At 38.9% G+C, this 16,878-nt stretch overlaps 1 protein-coding gene across 5 annotated transcripts in view; it reads left to right on the forward strand.

Moving 5' to 3' along the window:
- Positions 1–298: 298 nt before the first annotated feature.
- The window catches only part of LOC115266109 (ubiquitin carboxyl-terminal hydrolase 32), a gene marked incomplete at its 3' end in the record, with an annotated part of 64,644 nt that continues 48,064 nt past the window's right edge, over positions 299–16,878 (forward strand). For 3 of the 5 annotated variants that reach the window (XM_062843211.1, XM_062843209.1, XM_062843213.1), the window contains 1 exon segment: positions 299–918. 5 annotated transcript variants of the gene reach the window in all.

The raw sequence follows: 16,878 nt of genomic DNA on the forward strand, positions 1-16,878 counted from the left end.
ATGTTACTGTTGGGGGATGCTATGGAAAGGTATCAAAATCGATTTGTTTACATTTTAGGGATAGGCCCTTTTCAAATGTAACGCGAGATTTATCGTTCCGTGCAGTTGGCACGCAGCCAGTTGAGGAACAAACTGAGACAACGTTCTTTACCTGACAGCTGTTGGACACACCGTGCACCATCCCTTTTACTCACCAAACTCACCACAGCTGTTCGTCGATCCACCGAAAAAGAAAAACAACAAAAAAGCTGAGACAAAAAACGTCCGTTCCAGGCCTTCCACCGAAGCAGGGAACGAGACCGACGATAGACTGTTGTCAGAAGTCGAAGGAATTTCAAGTGGCTGGCTGACGACTCTGTGACGACTGGTGATAGCAGAGCAGTGAGTGGAGCAGAGCTGATGCGATAGTGAAAATTCTGCATCATTTTTTCGTGATTCGCAATTATTCGCCACCGTTCTTTTCTTTTGTGTAATATTCTGGTAATTTTCCATTATCAGTGTTCCGTTAGTTTCGAAACGTTCGTTAGTACGTTCGCGCGAGTGGTTTAGGAGGAAGAAAACAATCAAGGAGTGTTGCAAATTGCGTAAAAAGATTCGTCCGGGGGTGAAAAGGTTCTTTCTACGCAACACACAAGTGGAAAAGTGCAGCAGTGCCGTACGGAGAGGAGGAAGAAAAAAGTAGAATAATAGCTAGTGTCCGGAGTACAGGCGCTCCGTTAAATTTTCTTTGTGCAAGAAAGTGCAACAAAATGAAGAGCAAGTTCCAGTTCTAGTGTGCTGATGTGTGAGGATTTGAGGTTGTTCTGGAAGAAGGACAATCTCCAGGATCCCGTTATCGCTGTGTCAACTGGATATGCGACTGTGCTACTAGCCTAAAGTCCGTTTCGGGGAGATACGAAGACAACGACAACGATAATTGTAATTTCCACATAATCACCTGATTCCGCAAGCTCACGGTTTGTGCTGTGTGTGCATACCTACTGCCCAATCCCGTGCCCCTCCCCGTGTCTTCTGTGTGGAGTACCCGTACCGTACCCCCGGGTTGCTGCTGCTGCTCTTGTCTACAGTTTTTAGTTCCCTGCTGACTGGCTGGCTGCTGCGCTTACCAGCTGCCCTACCCACCACCAGTTGGCCTGCACTTGTTCGTTTTTTTTCCTGACGTCCGTCCGTCCGTCCCGTCCTCTATCACCCAGTCGTCCAGCGCTGGTCAAATGGACGGACGGACGACGACGACGACGATGATAAAGGCCAATCATCGCCGTTTTGTCGCTGGTCGTCGTCGTCGTTCGCGCAGAATGATTTCAGTGTGGCCAGATTGTGCAGGAGAAATTAGACTGACTTAACAAACTTTCTAATAAAGTATGATTCCTTCGGCGATTCCTTTAGGAATTCCTCCTCGCACTCCTTCAGGAATTCCTCCTGGGATTCTTCCATGAGTGTCTCCTGGGATTCCTTCAGGAACTTCTCCTGGGGTTCATTCAGGAGTTCCTTCTAGAATTCTTTCAAAAATTCCTGTTGGGACTTCTTCAGAAATTTCTTTTGGGATTCTTTCAGGAATTCCTTTTGATATTTCTTTAGGTATTCCTTCCGGAGTCCTTCTTGTGATTCCTTGAATAAATTTTCCTGATTATTCCTCCCGGCATTTCTTTACAGATTTATCCTGAGATTCTCTTAGGAACTCCTGGAATTGTTTGCAGGATTTCTCCTGGGGAACCCTTTTAATGATTCCTTCAGGTTCTTCCTATTATTTTTTATAATGGTGACGCAGGGGGAAGCAGGGAAACAGACTAAAACAAAGTCTGCTTCTCAGCTTAGTGTGTTCCATGAACACTTCCCAAGTTATTACCTGGGAGCCATTTAGTTTTTGTATATCATGAGGCAAGCACGAAGATACTCGAAGTCCAGGGAAGTCAAGAAAAGTTGATGTACAGAAGAAAGTTTCTGGATCGGCCGGGAATCGAAACCGTCACCCTCAGCATTGTTTTGCTGAATACTCATCGCGTCGGCTTCGGCTATATGGGCTCTTTATTCCAGGATCCTCTTGGGATTCCTTCAAGGATTCCTTCACGGACACTTGGTATTCCTTTCAGAAGTTCTTGAATGAATACCTGCTGGGATTTTTTTTAGGAATTTTTGCTGGGGTTTCTTCAGAAACTCATCCTGTGATTCCTTCAAGAATTCATATAGGGGCTCCTGCAGAAATTTCAGCAACCCTTCCGTCATCTTTTCAAGGGATGCACCCAATAATTTCTTCAGGGATGTTTCCACGAATACCTGCAGAGTTCTTTTTAATTACTTCAAGATTTTCTAGAGGATTTGTCTTTGGAATTTTTCAGGTAACATTACAGGGATGCATTCAGGAGCCAGAAAATTCTACAAGAATTTGCCCAGCAATTCTTTTATAATTTTCTTCTTGAAATCCATTGAGTTTATCCATATTTCACTATGAACTTTTCCATACATATTTGAAGGGGTTCCCTTTAAAATTCCTTTAGGGATTCATGCGGACATTTTAAAATACAGTCAACTTTCGTTCGTTGCACTAAGCTCGTAGCCCAGTTAGTGAAAGACTTTCACTAGGTGGGCTGAGTTTTGAGCTGTCAAATAATCTCTTACAATGAGCCATTTCACGAAGCAACAACAATGTTGATGATATTGGTTTTCACGGGTTATTGGACGCTACCTCCTGTCAAAATTCATTCATAAAATCGGCTCGTAAAATGGACTATAGAGACTCAGGGCTACCAACCTTGACAAATCATGCTTCACGTCAAAAAGTGACGTTTGACTTCGTTTTAACTGGGCTATAGCCCACCTAACGGGCGCCCAGTTAAAACGTAGCCCAACGAACGAAAGTTGACTGTAATTCATTTAGAAATTCTCCCGGAGATGCCTCGAGAGTTTCTTTCAATGATTGTTTTAGGGTCTATCTGGGGATTCCTTCAGGAAATCCTCCAGGGATTTCGTTCCGGAATAACTGTAGGCATTTCTCCACTGATTACTCTTGGAATTCTCTCATCGAGTTTCCTTGAAAAAAATGCTCTAGGGATGTCTTCGGGAATTCCTCCAGCAGTATCTTTGAGAATTTACTCAGGAATTCCGTCAGTAGTTTTTACAATATTTGGTCTAAAAATTCATTGAGAACTTTCTTCGAGGAATCCTTCAAGGAAGACTTTTTCAGTGTTCTTCCAGGGATTTCTCCCGGAATTTGTCTAGAGATTGCACCAGGAATTCATCTAGAAAATTTTACATGTGTTCCAATTGGAGTTCCTCCAGAGTCCTTCCATAAATTTCTTCAGTTGAATTCAATGAAATTTCCAAGGATTTCTTAATTTGAGAGTTCTCCGAAAATGTCTCCAAGAAATTCGCCAAGAATTTCTACAGGGATTCCCTTATGGGGCATTTTATCCACAGAACTGTTTTGTTCTGATCACAAACTGGCACGTGTAAGATGAGATTTCTCTATCTGATTATAAATACACCATCTTCAATTGGAGCGATGGAGATCGTTGAAAAATGTTCAATAAAGCTAAACAAAAAGGGTGATTGGACTCAGTACAGGAAAGCCCTGTCTGAATACATCAACGAAATAGGAAAATCTTAAAGAAAATGTTGGGTGCTGACTTGTGAAAACATAAACAATGCAGTACGAAAGACTATGCAAATGAATAGAGGGATCTGAAGCCTGACGATCGAGGTTTACCACAAGCTTTCGTGAAACTTGGGATTTAATTATGTAAACTCATTTTCCAGTACAGAGATGAACCAGCCGCCGGCTGAAAATCTCTTTAATAAAGATAAATAACAATAATTTTCCAGTGAGAATCCTAATGATACCATTTTTCTGGAAGGTGACGTCCTAGTATAAACTCTACGCAGTCAAATAGTACAGTGAACATCTCCTCAAATTTAGCTGATGAAATCTTCACGAAGGCCAGAGTGAAAAATGCAATTAGATCTTTTCAGCCTTTTGAATCTGTGAACGGAAAAGCGGTGTTGGTTCCACCACTACTAGTTGAGATGTTCAAGGCTAGTTTGAGATTGAATTACGTCCCATCAAAATGGAGACTTGTAAAAGTTATCTTTGGTGTAAAGAGGGGAAGCGATACAAGACGCAGCCGAAAGCATGTAGGCCAATTAATATTTCTTCAGTTTTGTTGAAGACGATGGAAAACGTTTTGAAGGATTTCATGAATTCTTCTTACATAAAAGAGCATCCCCTATCTCACTTACAGTTTGCGTATCAATCTAGTAAATCAACAATGACGGTACTTCATACACTAGTAGCAAAGGTGAAAAAAACGTTTTCAGCAAAAGAAATAGCTCTATGTGTCTTTTATATTTTATATCTAGAAGGAGCTTTTAATAATGCCTCCTATTCATATATGAAGCGTGCCATGGAGAATAAAAACTTGACCATTGTATCATACATTAGATTTAATTCCGGGTTTACAAAACAGAAGATTTTTTGCACAAATATCCTAGATAATTTATGGAATGCTTTCACAACTCTTATGGAAATGTAGTATTCTTGCAAATTCCTACAGGATTTCTTCCAGGAATTTCTCAAGGGATTCCTCCTGAAATTCCTGAAGGGATTCCTTACGGAATTCCACCAGGAATTATCCAAGGGATTTCACCCCGAATCCTTCCAGGAATGCCACCAGAAATTCATCCAGATTCCAGGGATTCCTTCTGGATTTTATTCAAGGATTTCTCCATGATATTCTGCTAGGATTCATCCCCGGATTCCCGCCAGGGAATTCTATAGGGATTCCATCAAGAATTCCTTCTAGAATTCCTCCAGCAATTCATCAGGGCATTGCTCCGGGAATTCCTTCAATGTTTCCTTCAGGAATTTCTCCAGGGATTCCTCCACGGATGTCTCCAGGAATTCCTCTAGTGATTCTCCTAGTGATTCCTCCTGAAATTCCGCAACGGATACACCCAGAAATTCCATCACAAATTCATTCAAAAATTCCTTCAGGGAAATATCAAGAAATTTATTCTTGTGTCTTCCAAGTCTTTCGCTTGGAATTTTTCATGAAACTCCTTCAGGAATACCTCAACTTATTTCTCCAAAGATTCCTCCATAAATTCTTCCCATAACTAACAGCTCCAAGAAATTCTCTAGTGATTTCTCCAAGGATTCCTCCAGAACTCCTTAATGAATTTTCCCACGAAATCCTCCAGAAATTCTTTCAGGAATTCCATCAGTCATTCCTCAAGGAATTTCTCCAGAGATTCTTTCACGAATTCGTCAAGGAATTCCTCCAAGGACTCCTTCAGGATATACTGCAGGAAATTCTTCAGGAATTTCTCCAGGAATTACTCTACGAATTCTTCCAGGAATTATCCAGGAATTCCTGCATTAAATATTCCAGATATCCCTCCTGGAATTCCTCCAGGAATTCCGCAATAACTGAAGGAATTCCTTTAGAAATACTTTTAGAATTCTTCCCGGAAATATCCCAGAAATTCCTCCAGATATTACTTCATGAATTCTTACAGGAAATACTTCAGGAAATGCTAAAGAAATTCCCCAGTAAATTATTTCAAAATTACTTAAAAAATCACTAAAAGAATTCTTTTAGAAAATACTCTAGGAATTCCTTCAAGAAATTTCTTCCTGGAAGCATTATTGTAGGATTTTTTTGGAAAAAAGGAAGAATTAATTTTTGGCAGATGTCTTGGAGAAACTTCTTAAGAACTTTCTGGAAGAAATCCTGAAGATATTTTTTTGAAAAATCCCTGGAGGTATTCCTAGAGGAGTTTATAAAGGATACTCTGGCCTGACTCCTGGAGGGATTCTTGAAGGAATTTCTGACAGAAGCATTTCCGCAGGTATTGAAGAAATTCTTATTTTTGGAGGAAATCTTAAAAGAAGTCTTGAAGCAGATCCTTCAGAAACCCCTAAAGGAATTTCCGGTGGAATCCCTAGACATGTCCCACGAATATTTTCTTGAGGAATCTTGGAAGATTCCTGAAGAAATTTGGAAGAATTTTTGAAGAAATTTTTGGATGAATTCTAGAAGAAATTTCTTGAAAAACTCCCTGAAGGTATTTCTGACGAAATTCCTGAAGGGATTATTGGAGGAATTCTTAGCATAAGTCTTAGATACACTCCTGGTAAAATTCTTGAAGAAATTTCCGTAGGAATTTTTGAAGGAATTCCTGGATGAATTCTTGAATAAATTTCTTGAAGAATTCTTGGTGGAGTTCCTGGATGAATTATTGATGAAATTCCTGAAGATATTATAAGAGGAATTCCTGGAGAACTTCCTGAAGGAATCTCTGAAGTAATTTCTGGGGCAATTTGTGGAGGATTTCCTGGTATAATTTCAAAAGAAATTTATTAAGGAATTCCTGGAGGAACTCCTGAAGGAGTTCCAGCAGGATTTTCCAGAGTAATTCCTGAAGGAGTTCCTGGAGTAATTTGGGGAGGAATTTTTGGCGTAATTCCTCAAAAAATTTTTGGTGGATTTTCTGAGGAAATCCCTGAAGGAATTCTTGGAAGATTTTGAAGAGTAATCCCAGGAGAATTTACTAAAAGTTTCCTGGAGGATCCAGGAGGTATTCATTGAGGAATTTCTGGAGGAATTCTTAAAAAGATTTTTTGTTAATCCCTGGAGAAATTCCAGGAAGAGTTCTTCGAAGAATTAATGAAGAAGCTCCTGGATGAATTCCTGAAATAATGTCTGTAAGAATTCTTTGAAAAATTTCGTGAAGAATTTCTGGAGAAATGCCTGAAAGAAATCTCGGAGGAATCCCTGGAGTATTCTTTGGTAGATTTCCTGCAGGTTTTTGGAGGTATTCTTCGAGGAATCTTAGTGGCATTCCTTGAGGAATTCTTGGAGGAATTCCTGGAGAAATTAGAAGTCTTGGATGACTTCCTGGAGAAATTCTTGTGGAGGAATACCTAGAGGGATTCTATGAGGAATTCTTGACAGAATTTGAGAGGAATATCCGGATAATTTCTTGGAGAAACTCCAGGAGAAATTATGAGAATTTTCTAGAAATTTCTGGTAGAATTCTAGGAGGAATTTCTAGAAAAAAATTCGAGGAATTTCTTGAGAAATATTTGGAAGGATTCTTTGAAGAATTATTTGTGAAAGTCTTGAAGGATTTTTTGGAGCAACTTTTGGAGGAGTTCTTGTAAGATTTCCTGGAGAAATTCTTCGAGTAATTCCTGGAGGAATTCCTGGAAGAATTTCTGGAAGAATTCTTGGAGGGATTCCTGTAGGCATTTCTAGAGCAATCTCTGGAGGGTTTCCTAGAGAGTCCCTGGAGAAATTCTCGGAGCGATCCCTTCATAAATTCTTGGAGTAATTCTTGGTGTAATTCCTGAATTAATTTTTGAGGATTTCCTAGATAAATTTTCGAACAAATTCCTGGGGAAAATTTCAAAGAATTCCTGGCGGAATTTTTGGAGTAATGGCAGGAATAACTTCTGGAGGATTTCACGGTGGATTCTGGAGGAATTCATGGAGGAGTTTTTGGAGGTATTCTTGGATAAATCCAGAAGGGGTTCTTAGAGAAAATGTTTGGCAGAAGTCTTGGAGTACAACAAAATCGTGAAAGAAATTTATAGATAGAATAAAGAATAACAAGAAGTAGAGCCTGCGGACTTTGAACGTCTTAATTCCAGATTAGTTTGGATGACCTAGATCACCAAGTGAATATAGCAAATTTATTATAATTTCAATCGCACGTTTTTGTTATTATAATTGCGTAGATTATTTTCCGCGAGCATTCGCTACAATGAGATGTACAGATTTCACGATCCATACTCCTAAACACTATGAAGATCATTTGTATGCCAGTGGACGCATTAATAACAACACAAAGAGCTTCTCGTAATATTATGGGATAAAAGAGAAATGATCGTGAAAGATTTACACCGATAAGGTAAAGAGATACAAGAGTAGAGCTTGTAGAGCTTGAAGGTCTTAATTCCAGAATAGTTTGGATGACCTAGATCACCAAGTGAACGTTGCGAAGTTATCAAAATTATTGCACTCTGACGCTCAAAGAGTAGCGTAGATATTATATTCCGCGAGCATTCACTACAATAAAAAAATCCAAAGATTTACAGATATTGCGACCCATACTTAAAAATACATTGGGGTCCATTTATGTATATGCCAGTGGACGCCCAACTAGCAACACATAGCGATACTCGTAATATTATGAGATGCAACAGACACACTCGTAAAAGAATCATGCCGATAGAGTGAAGAGAAACAAGAGTAGAGCCTGTAGACCTTGCAGGTCCTAATACCAGAATAGTTTGAACATCCTGAAACAACCCATGAATGTACCAAAGGCACTATATTTGTGCACTGAGGCTACATCAGTAGTATAGACTACATTCCACGAATATTTTTTACAATTAAAGCATGATACAGTATGTAGATATCGTAACCCAACCAAAAAAGTGTATTGGAGGCCATTTGTATTTCCGGAATGTCCAACTACCACGATAACAAGTTGCTCGTGGCATTGCGAGGACATCAACGTGACTAAATTTCTTGAATAGAGTGAACATAAGTCATGGTAGATCCAGAAGATCTTAAGAAAATGAATTCCAGAGTAGTTTGGATGACCTGAATCACCCAATTCGTGTATCATGAATTCTCTTGGGGTTACTTTGAGGCTTTTTTAATACCGTAGACTATGTTCTGTGATCATTCATCGTGTATAAAATTTGATTTAGAGTGTTGGATTTGTGACACAAACTTCGGAGTACTTTGGATATCGCATGAATTATTTCCCAAAAATACAGACATAAAATAGGGTGGAAAGGAATTCTTGGAAGAATCTCGATGTTAATTCCTGGAGAAATACGGAGCTCCTAGAGAAACCATAGAAGTAATCCCTGGAGTAATTCCGGATCTATGGTCTTATTAAGAAACATCCAAATTCTAGAAGTTGTTTAACGTTTCAGAAAAGAACCTCCTAGAATGTTTTGGAACATCAAATTTTGTAAAATTACGAAAACTTTATGGAAGTTAGGGAACGAGCAAGAAGGGAAAAAAATCTAGAATGTTCTAGAACATCAAAATCTGTAAAATTTTCGCAAACCTCCTGGAAGTTTCTGAACGTTTCAAAAGGGAAACAATCATCTGAGATATTCTTGGTTATCACATTTCTTCAAATACCGAAAACTTTCTATAAGTTACTGAACGTTTGAATAGAGAAAAAAGCACCTTCTGGAATGTTCTGTAACACTTTTTTTCAATTTCGAGATCTTTCTGGAATTTAGTAAACGTCCAATAAAGAAATACAGGTTCTTCTGATGTTGATGATGTTCTGGAACGTAACAAATTCATAAAATTTCGTGAACTTTCTGGAGATTACTGAATGTTTAAGAAAGATGATGAATATTCGGGAATGTTCTAGAAACATCAATATTCTAAGAACCTTTGAGAAGTTACTGGACTCCCAGAAATAAAAAAAAAAGATCCTGCGGGAATGTTCCGGAACAACCAAATTCATATTTTTTGAAAAATTTCTGGAAACTACTGCGCGTTCCAAAAACAAGAAAAATCTTCTAGAATACTCTGGAACATCGAAACTTCCTTAAATAGGGTATTGATTCCCTTATTAAGCATGTAGCTCTCTTTTTCATCCTACCTAAGACAAAGGATTGAAGCGCTGTTTGTTTTGTTTCTTATTTTTTGTATTTTTCTGTTAAAAGTGAGCACCCATGAAAAAAAAAAGAACGGAATCAATCGGTGCCGTAATCGCTTGTTTTCGAATATGATGAATATGGGAGCGTGAGATTACTGATGGCACACATACCCTAGCTGGAACTTACTAGAAGCTGCTGAACGTTCAAGAAAGAAAACGAACCTTCTGGAATTTTCTGGAAAATATTTTTTTAATGCCGAGATTTTTCTCAGAGTTTACTAAGTTCAAGAAAACATATAAAATGGATTGTCTAGAAAGTTCCGGAATATCAAAATTCATTAAATTTTGAGAAGTTTCTCGAAATTACTGAAACATTCTGGAGAGAGATCCTGGAAGTTCTTGAGAACTTTATAGAAATAATAGAACATTCTCGAAATGTCTGGAACTCTCCTTTCTACTATATAAAAGCTTGCACGCTAGGAGATGCGACAGTTTTTCATGATCCGACAAACTTTCATGTTGTGTGCTGAAAAGTGAAAGTGTAAAAGTTCCAATATTTGTAGGTGAATAGAGTGGAAAAAGTGTTGGTGTGCATGGTACCTGACCACCCCCCCCCCCCCTCGGTTGAACACCCTCACCCCTTTTGCTGGTAGCTGGAAATACGTGGCTTTTGTTTGTGTTTTTATGAATTCTACATGTTTTTTCTCAAATTTCATCATTTTGCCAATCATATAAAATCCCAGAGTTATCTGTCCTTCCGACACGCTTTAAAATGTTTCGTCGAAGAGAATATTTCGGGCTCTACTATTGGTTGTGTTAATAAGACGAAATCACTAAAATGAAATGTGCCTGATGCACGTGAAGTAATGGTGCAGATAAACGTTAAAAAAGAGTTATTTATAGGGAATCGCGCCACTTGGGCGGTGGCTTCTATTTTCGTCTGTTTTCCGCTATAACTCAGTCAAATTTGAACCAATTTGAACTCATTTGTATTGCATAATGTTCATAATGCAACTTAAACGAGTTGCATAATGAACATAATGCAACTAATTTTCATTTTTCGTTATGGAACTCATAAGAAGGTTCCTTATTGACTCCTGGAGAAATTCCATAACAAGCTTTCGCAAGTATTAAATAAGAATCAGTTGGAATTGCAGAAGAAACTCCTGGAGGAATACCAGAATGAGTTGCTTGAATAATCTCGGAAGGAGTCCCTGGAGCAATCATGGCTGATTTTTCTGGATGAATTCCAGAAATAACTCCTAGAAGAATCACAGAAGAAACCCCTAGATTTTAGTGGAAACCAGGAAGGAATCCCAAAAAGAACTTCGAGAGGGATCACTGAAATATCTTACAATGAATTCCGGAAAGATTTCCTGGGTGAATCCCAAAGATTCCTAAAGAAATGCCAGAAAAAAAATCCTGGAGATGTTTTGAATGGAATTCCTAGAATTAACTCAGAACAAGTAAAAGGCATCTCGGAAGAAATCCTAGAGGTTGAAACTCAGAGGAAAATTCTAGAGGATCTTAGACGGAGAGCAATAAAAAAATCATTTAATACATAATATGATTCCTTCTAAAATTCCACTTGCGATTTCTCCAGGAGTACCTTTTGCAGTTCCTGCAAAATTACTGCCGGAGTTCCGTATGGAGTTCTTCTATTAGCTTCTTATAAAATACCTACTGGACTTTTTTTGTGAAATTATTTGATATCACAAGCAATCACTTCAATTTCTTCTGAATTTCTTTCAAAAGTCGTGTCAACAGTTTTATCCGAAGACATTCCAAAAGGTGGAATCTCAGAAGGAACTTCTAAGAGGTCACTGAAGGATTTCAGGGAGAATTCTTTGAGGATTTGAAGGGTTCTTCCAGAAGTTTTTTTTTCGGGGATTCCTCTAGAGCTTATTTTCGGAAAAAATCCAGGGGGAGTGTTCTTCCAACAGTTCCGGGATTTCTCCAGGAATTCCTTCCGAGCCTCCTTTAGGAATTTCTTCTGAGATTCTTCCAGTAATTCGCCCCGCGACTCTTCCAAGAATTTCTTCTAGGACTTCTCCAGTAATTGCTCTAGAAGTTCCTTTTGTGATTTCTCAGGGGTTAATTCAGAATTTCATCAGAGCCTCTGAGATTCTTTCAGCAGTTTCTTCTGAATGAAATTGCTGAAGGTTCCATCTGCGATTCCTCCATGTACTCCTTCTGGGATTCCTCCAGGAATTCGTTTCGAGATTCCTCCAAGAGTTGCCTCTAAGTAACCTCTGGTCTTACAGGAATCGAAGAAATCTTATTAGATTCCTTAAGTGGTTCCTTCTGGAACTTCCCTAAGAGTTTTTTTTTCTGGAATTCTTACAGCAACTTATTACGGGATTATTTTAAAGATTCTATAATTTTTTAAAGAACTTCTTCCGGGATTCCTTCAGTTGTTCCGGGAATCCTCCAGATATTGTTTCCGAGGTTCCTGCAGGAATACCTTCCAAGATTCCTCAAGGAGCTTCTTCTTGGATTATTCTACAAATTTCTTCAAGCATTCTCCAAGAAGTTCTTTTCAGGACTCCTCCATTTGAGCATTCAAACTCCTGAAATTTCTCCAGGAGCTCCCCAGAGATTACTCCATATGTTCCTTTTAGGACTTCTCCCAGAGTTCCCTCTTCTGTCATTTCTCTGGAGGTTCTTCCTGGGACTCCCCAGAGAATTCCTTCTAGGAATCCTACTTTTGATAATATTCCTTGAAATGCTCTTTCTGGGATTCCTTCAGAGGTTCCTTCTAGGACTCCTCCAAGAGACCTTTCACGAGAAGGCATTCCTTTTTTTCCTCCCCTGTTTGGGAAATTAAGCCTCTGCGTCCAATAAGCAGAACTTTTGTGTCATAGGGCATTCCTTTAGGTATTTCGGAACTCTTGCAGAAAGCTTAGTACGACCTACTGCAGGAATCTCAGAGAAAATTTCTGAAGTAATCTTGAAAGGAATTCAAAGGGGAACCTCAGAAGGGTTTCTTTTAAGGATCTCAGAACGTATTTCTGGAGGAATCTCGTAACGAATTCTTGTAGAAATCCCGGAAAGAATTCATGATGGAATCCTGTAAGAAATCCCTGGGGAAATCCTAGAATAAATTTAAAAAAAAAACTCGAAAGGAATCTTTGGAGAAATCCCCCCTGAGTTCCTGGAGGAATCACTGAAAAAAATCCTGGAAGAATATCGAAACTCCTGAGAAAATCCCAGAAGTATTCTAAAGAGCAATCTCGGAAGGAGTTCCTAGAGGAATCTTCCTCTAGGAAACTCCTGAAGGAATTTGAGATGAAACTGCTTAAGGAATTTCAAGAGAAAATCCTGGAGAATAATTCCAGATGGAACTTCTGAAGGAATTTTGAATAAATTCCTCGAAGAATCTCACAAAGAACTCACTGAAAAATAGCAGAAGGAATTTCTGGAGAAACTGAGAAAGGAACTCGAAAGTTTCTGACGGTAGTAATATTGCTCAAATCAGCGCTAGTCTGCAGAGTGATGCATGTGTACAATAGACAGCCTGTCAATCCTCCAGGAATGTCTTGATGGATGTCTTGAGGAAGTCTTGGATGGAATTCTACAGAAACTCCAGGATTTCTCCATGAGCTCTTTCAGTGATTCCACCTGGAGTTCATTCATGGATTCCCGTAGAAGTTCCTTAAGTGAATTCCGGGATTCCTCCAGGTTCATTCTGAAGTTCATTCATGCATTTCTTCAAGGTTTTCTTCATGGATTCCGCTAGAATGTTTTTCTATGGTTCCTTCAAAGATTCCTCCAAGAATTCTATAGAAATTACTAGTGATTCTTCAAGCATTTTTTTTAAAGAATTGCTTTAGGATTTTTTTGGAATTCCTCCGGTGTTTTCTTCACAGATTCCTTATTTTTCGACTGGGATTCCTACAGCTATTTTAATAGGGATATCTCTAGGATACTCTACAATGATCTAAAGGGATTTCTCCAAGAATTTCTTCGGGTATTTCTCAAAGAGTTTCCTTCAGGACTTGCTACACGGATTCCTCCTGGATTTTCCACAGGGTTCACTCCAGAGATTTCTACAAGGATTTATCCAGAAATTGCTTTAGTGTTTCCTTCAAGAGTTGCTTCATGGATTCCTCCAGCAGTTTCTTCAAGAATTCCTTTAGGAAATTCTCCATAGATTGTTTCAAGGATTCCTCCAGGAATTCCATAAGGGAATTGTTTCAAGGATCCAACAACATTTTTGTCAGAAATTCACCTTAAAAAATCATCAGGATCCCTTAATAAGCTTCTACGGAGACCCTTGAGGGAGTTTCGCGTTCCTCAAGAATTTTTCGGGGGTCCCTCCAGATTGTATTTTCAGGGATTCCTAAAAAAAATTCTTCGAGGATTTCTGCAAGAGTTCCTTCAGGCAAGGATGCTTCCACTCATCTGGTAATTGTTTATCTGTTCAGAAATTTGTTACTACAATGTGATGTGCGACAAAGTTGTAGGGTAGTGTTTTTCCTACAATTACATATCACCAAGGACGCCATATTCTAACTCTTATATTTACGGCATAAATGTGTTAGTACCACGTACTGTTACTAAATGATTGGATTTTTCGATCATTTAGTATGAGTAGGTAGTACTAACGTTCCTACGCCGCAAATATGAGAGTTAGAACATGATGTCCTTGATAGTAATTGTAGGAAAAACACTATCCTAAAAGTTTGTCGTACATCACATTATAGTAACAAGCTTCTGATCTGAGTTATAGACAAATGAGTTAAACGATTGTCAGGTGATTGAAAGTCTCCTTGTCTTCAGGGATTCTTCTAGGATTTTTTTTCAGAGATTCGTCAGCAAGTACGCTAGGAGTCTTCCACAGCTTCCCGAGAGATTACTACAAGGATCCTTCAAGAAGTTTTTTTTCAGAAATTTCTCCAAAAATCGCTTCAAAGATTCTTTCAGAAACATCTTCAGGGATTCCTCAAGAAATTGTTTTTAGAGATTCGTCCAGGATTTTCTACAGCGATTTGTTCAAAACATTTTTTGGGGATTTTCCTAGAAATTTCTTCAGGGAGTTCCACAAGTTTCTCAGAAATTCATCCAGGAGTTTCTCGTGGAGTTCAATAAGCGAGGGATTTCTCCAGGATCGACTTCGCGGTTCCCCAATGGAGTTTCTTCGGGAATCCTTCTTCATAGATTCTTTCAGAAATCCATCCAGAAGTTCAATTAAGGATTCCTCAACGAATTATGTCAAAGATTCCACCAAAAGTTCTGTCAGCAAATTTCCCTAAAGAATCTTCAGGAATTTCCCAAGGAACTTCTGCAGAGATCACTCAGGGAATTTCTTCAGGGGTTCAGGTTCTTCAGATTTTTTAGGGATTTCTCCAGATTTTTTTTCAGGGATTCTTTGAAAAGAAAATGATTTCTCCAGGAATTTCTCCACGAGTTCTTCAGGGCTTCCTCCGAAAGTTCCTTCTGAAATCATCCAAGAGTTCCGTCAAGGTTCCTCCTGAACTATATTCAAGGATTCCTTTAGGTTTTTAAGCAAGGATCCCTCGAGAAATTCCTTGTGATATTCTCGAGAGATTACTTCTAGTACACCTCTGGGTGTTTTTTTTAATTCCTCAAGGTTTTTTTTTTTCAAAGATTGTTTTAGAAACATTTTCAGGGATGTTAAGAACATGTCTTTAGGGATTCCTTTAGGAATTTTTATAGCGATTTGTTTAAAAAAAATCAGGGATTTTCCGCGAAATTTCTTCAGGGATTCCTCAAGCTCTTAGAAATTCATCCAGGATTTCATAATTGAAATCCTCTAGAAGTTTCATCAGAGGTTTGTCCAGGGTTTCCTCTAGTAGTGGTTTCTCCTGGAATTCTTCTAGGGATTTCTCCGGGATTTACTTCGCGGTTCCCCCATGAGGAATTTCTTCATGAATTACTTTAGGAAATGCTTCATAGATTCTTTGAAGGTTCCCTCCAGGAACTCCATAAGGGATTCCTCAATAAATTTTTACAAGGATTCCTGCAGAAGTTTTGTAAGGAATTTATCGAGGAACTTTCTTCCGGGATTACTCCATGATTTTTTTAAAGAAATTCCTCCAGGAATTTCTTCAAAGATTCCATCAGAAATATCTTCAGGGATTTCTCCAGGAATTTCTACCTGGATTCCTGCATAAATTCATCCAGGAAATCCTCATCCTTGGCCCACTGGGAGAAAGCCTGCTTTCCAGCTTAGTGTTCTATGAGCACTTTCAGAGTTATTAACTGAGAGCTACCTCTGCCAATGATCATTTTGCTTGTGTATATCGTGTGGCAGGCACGAAGATACTCTACGGGAATCGAAGCTGTCACCCTTAGTATGGTTATGCTGAATATCCACGCCTTTACAGCTGTGGCTGTAGGGATCCTCCTGGAGTTTATTAACAAAATTCATCTAGTAGTTTCTAGAGTTTCCTCTGTTCCAGTGATCATTTCAAGGATTCCTCCAAGAAATTCTCTAAAATATTGTACACGATTTTCTCAAGGAACTTCTGCAGCGATTCCTCAGGGAATTTTCTGGGGAGTTCCTCAAGATTTTTTTGTTCAGATATTTCTCTAAGAGATTCTTAAGGGATTGCTCTAGGGATTACTGCAAGGACCACAAAACTATTTTTTAGGAATTCTCTCAGGAGTTTGTACATGTATTTCTCCAAAAGCTTCTTCAGAGATATCTCCAGGAATTCCTTCAGAGGTTCATTCATGGGTTTCTGCTAGATCTGATTCAGGAACTGGAACAAAGCCTGTCACTCAGCTTAGTGTTCTATAAGCACCTCCACAGTTAGTAGCTGAGAGTTTCCTCTGCCAATGATCATTTTGCATGTGTATATCGTGTGGCAGGAACGAAGATACACGATGCCCAAGGAAGTCAAGGAAATTTCCATTACGAAAAGTTCTTGAACCGACCGAAAATCGAACCCCTCACCCTCAGCATGATCATTCTGAATACCCACGCCTTTACAGCTGTGGGATCCTCCTGGAGTTCATTAATATATTCCTCTAGAAGTTCCATCAGTGATTCATCCAGAGTTTTATCTAGGCCTAGGAATTCCTTCAGTGATTCTTTGGAATCGTCCAAGAAGTTCTTCAAAATAATCTTCACGACTTTCTCAAGGAACTTCTGTAGCGATTCCTTTGGGAATTTCTTGAGGAGTTCCTTAAGATTTTTTTCATAGATTTCTCCAATAAATTCTTATGCGATTCCTCTTGGGATTTCTCCAAGGATTCCCAAATCAATTTCTTTAGGGA

The sequence above is a fragment of the Aedes albopictus genome, unplaced genomic scaffold, assembly GCF_035046485.1.
Source record: "Aedes albopictus strain Foshan unplaced genomic scaffold, AalbF5 HiC_scaffold_108, whole genome shotgun sequence".
NCBI lineage: Eukaryota > Metazoa > Arthropoda > Insecta > Diptera > Culicidae > Aedes > Aedes albopictus.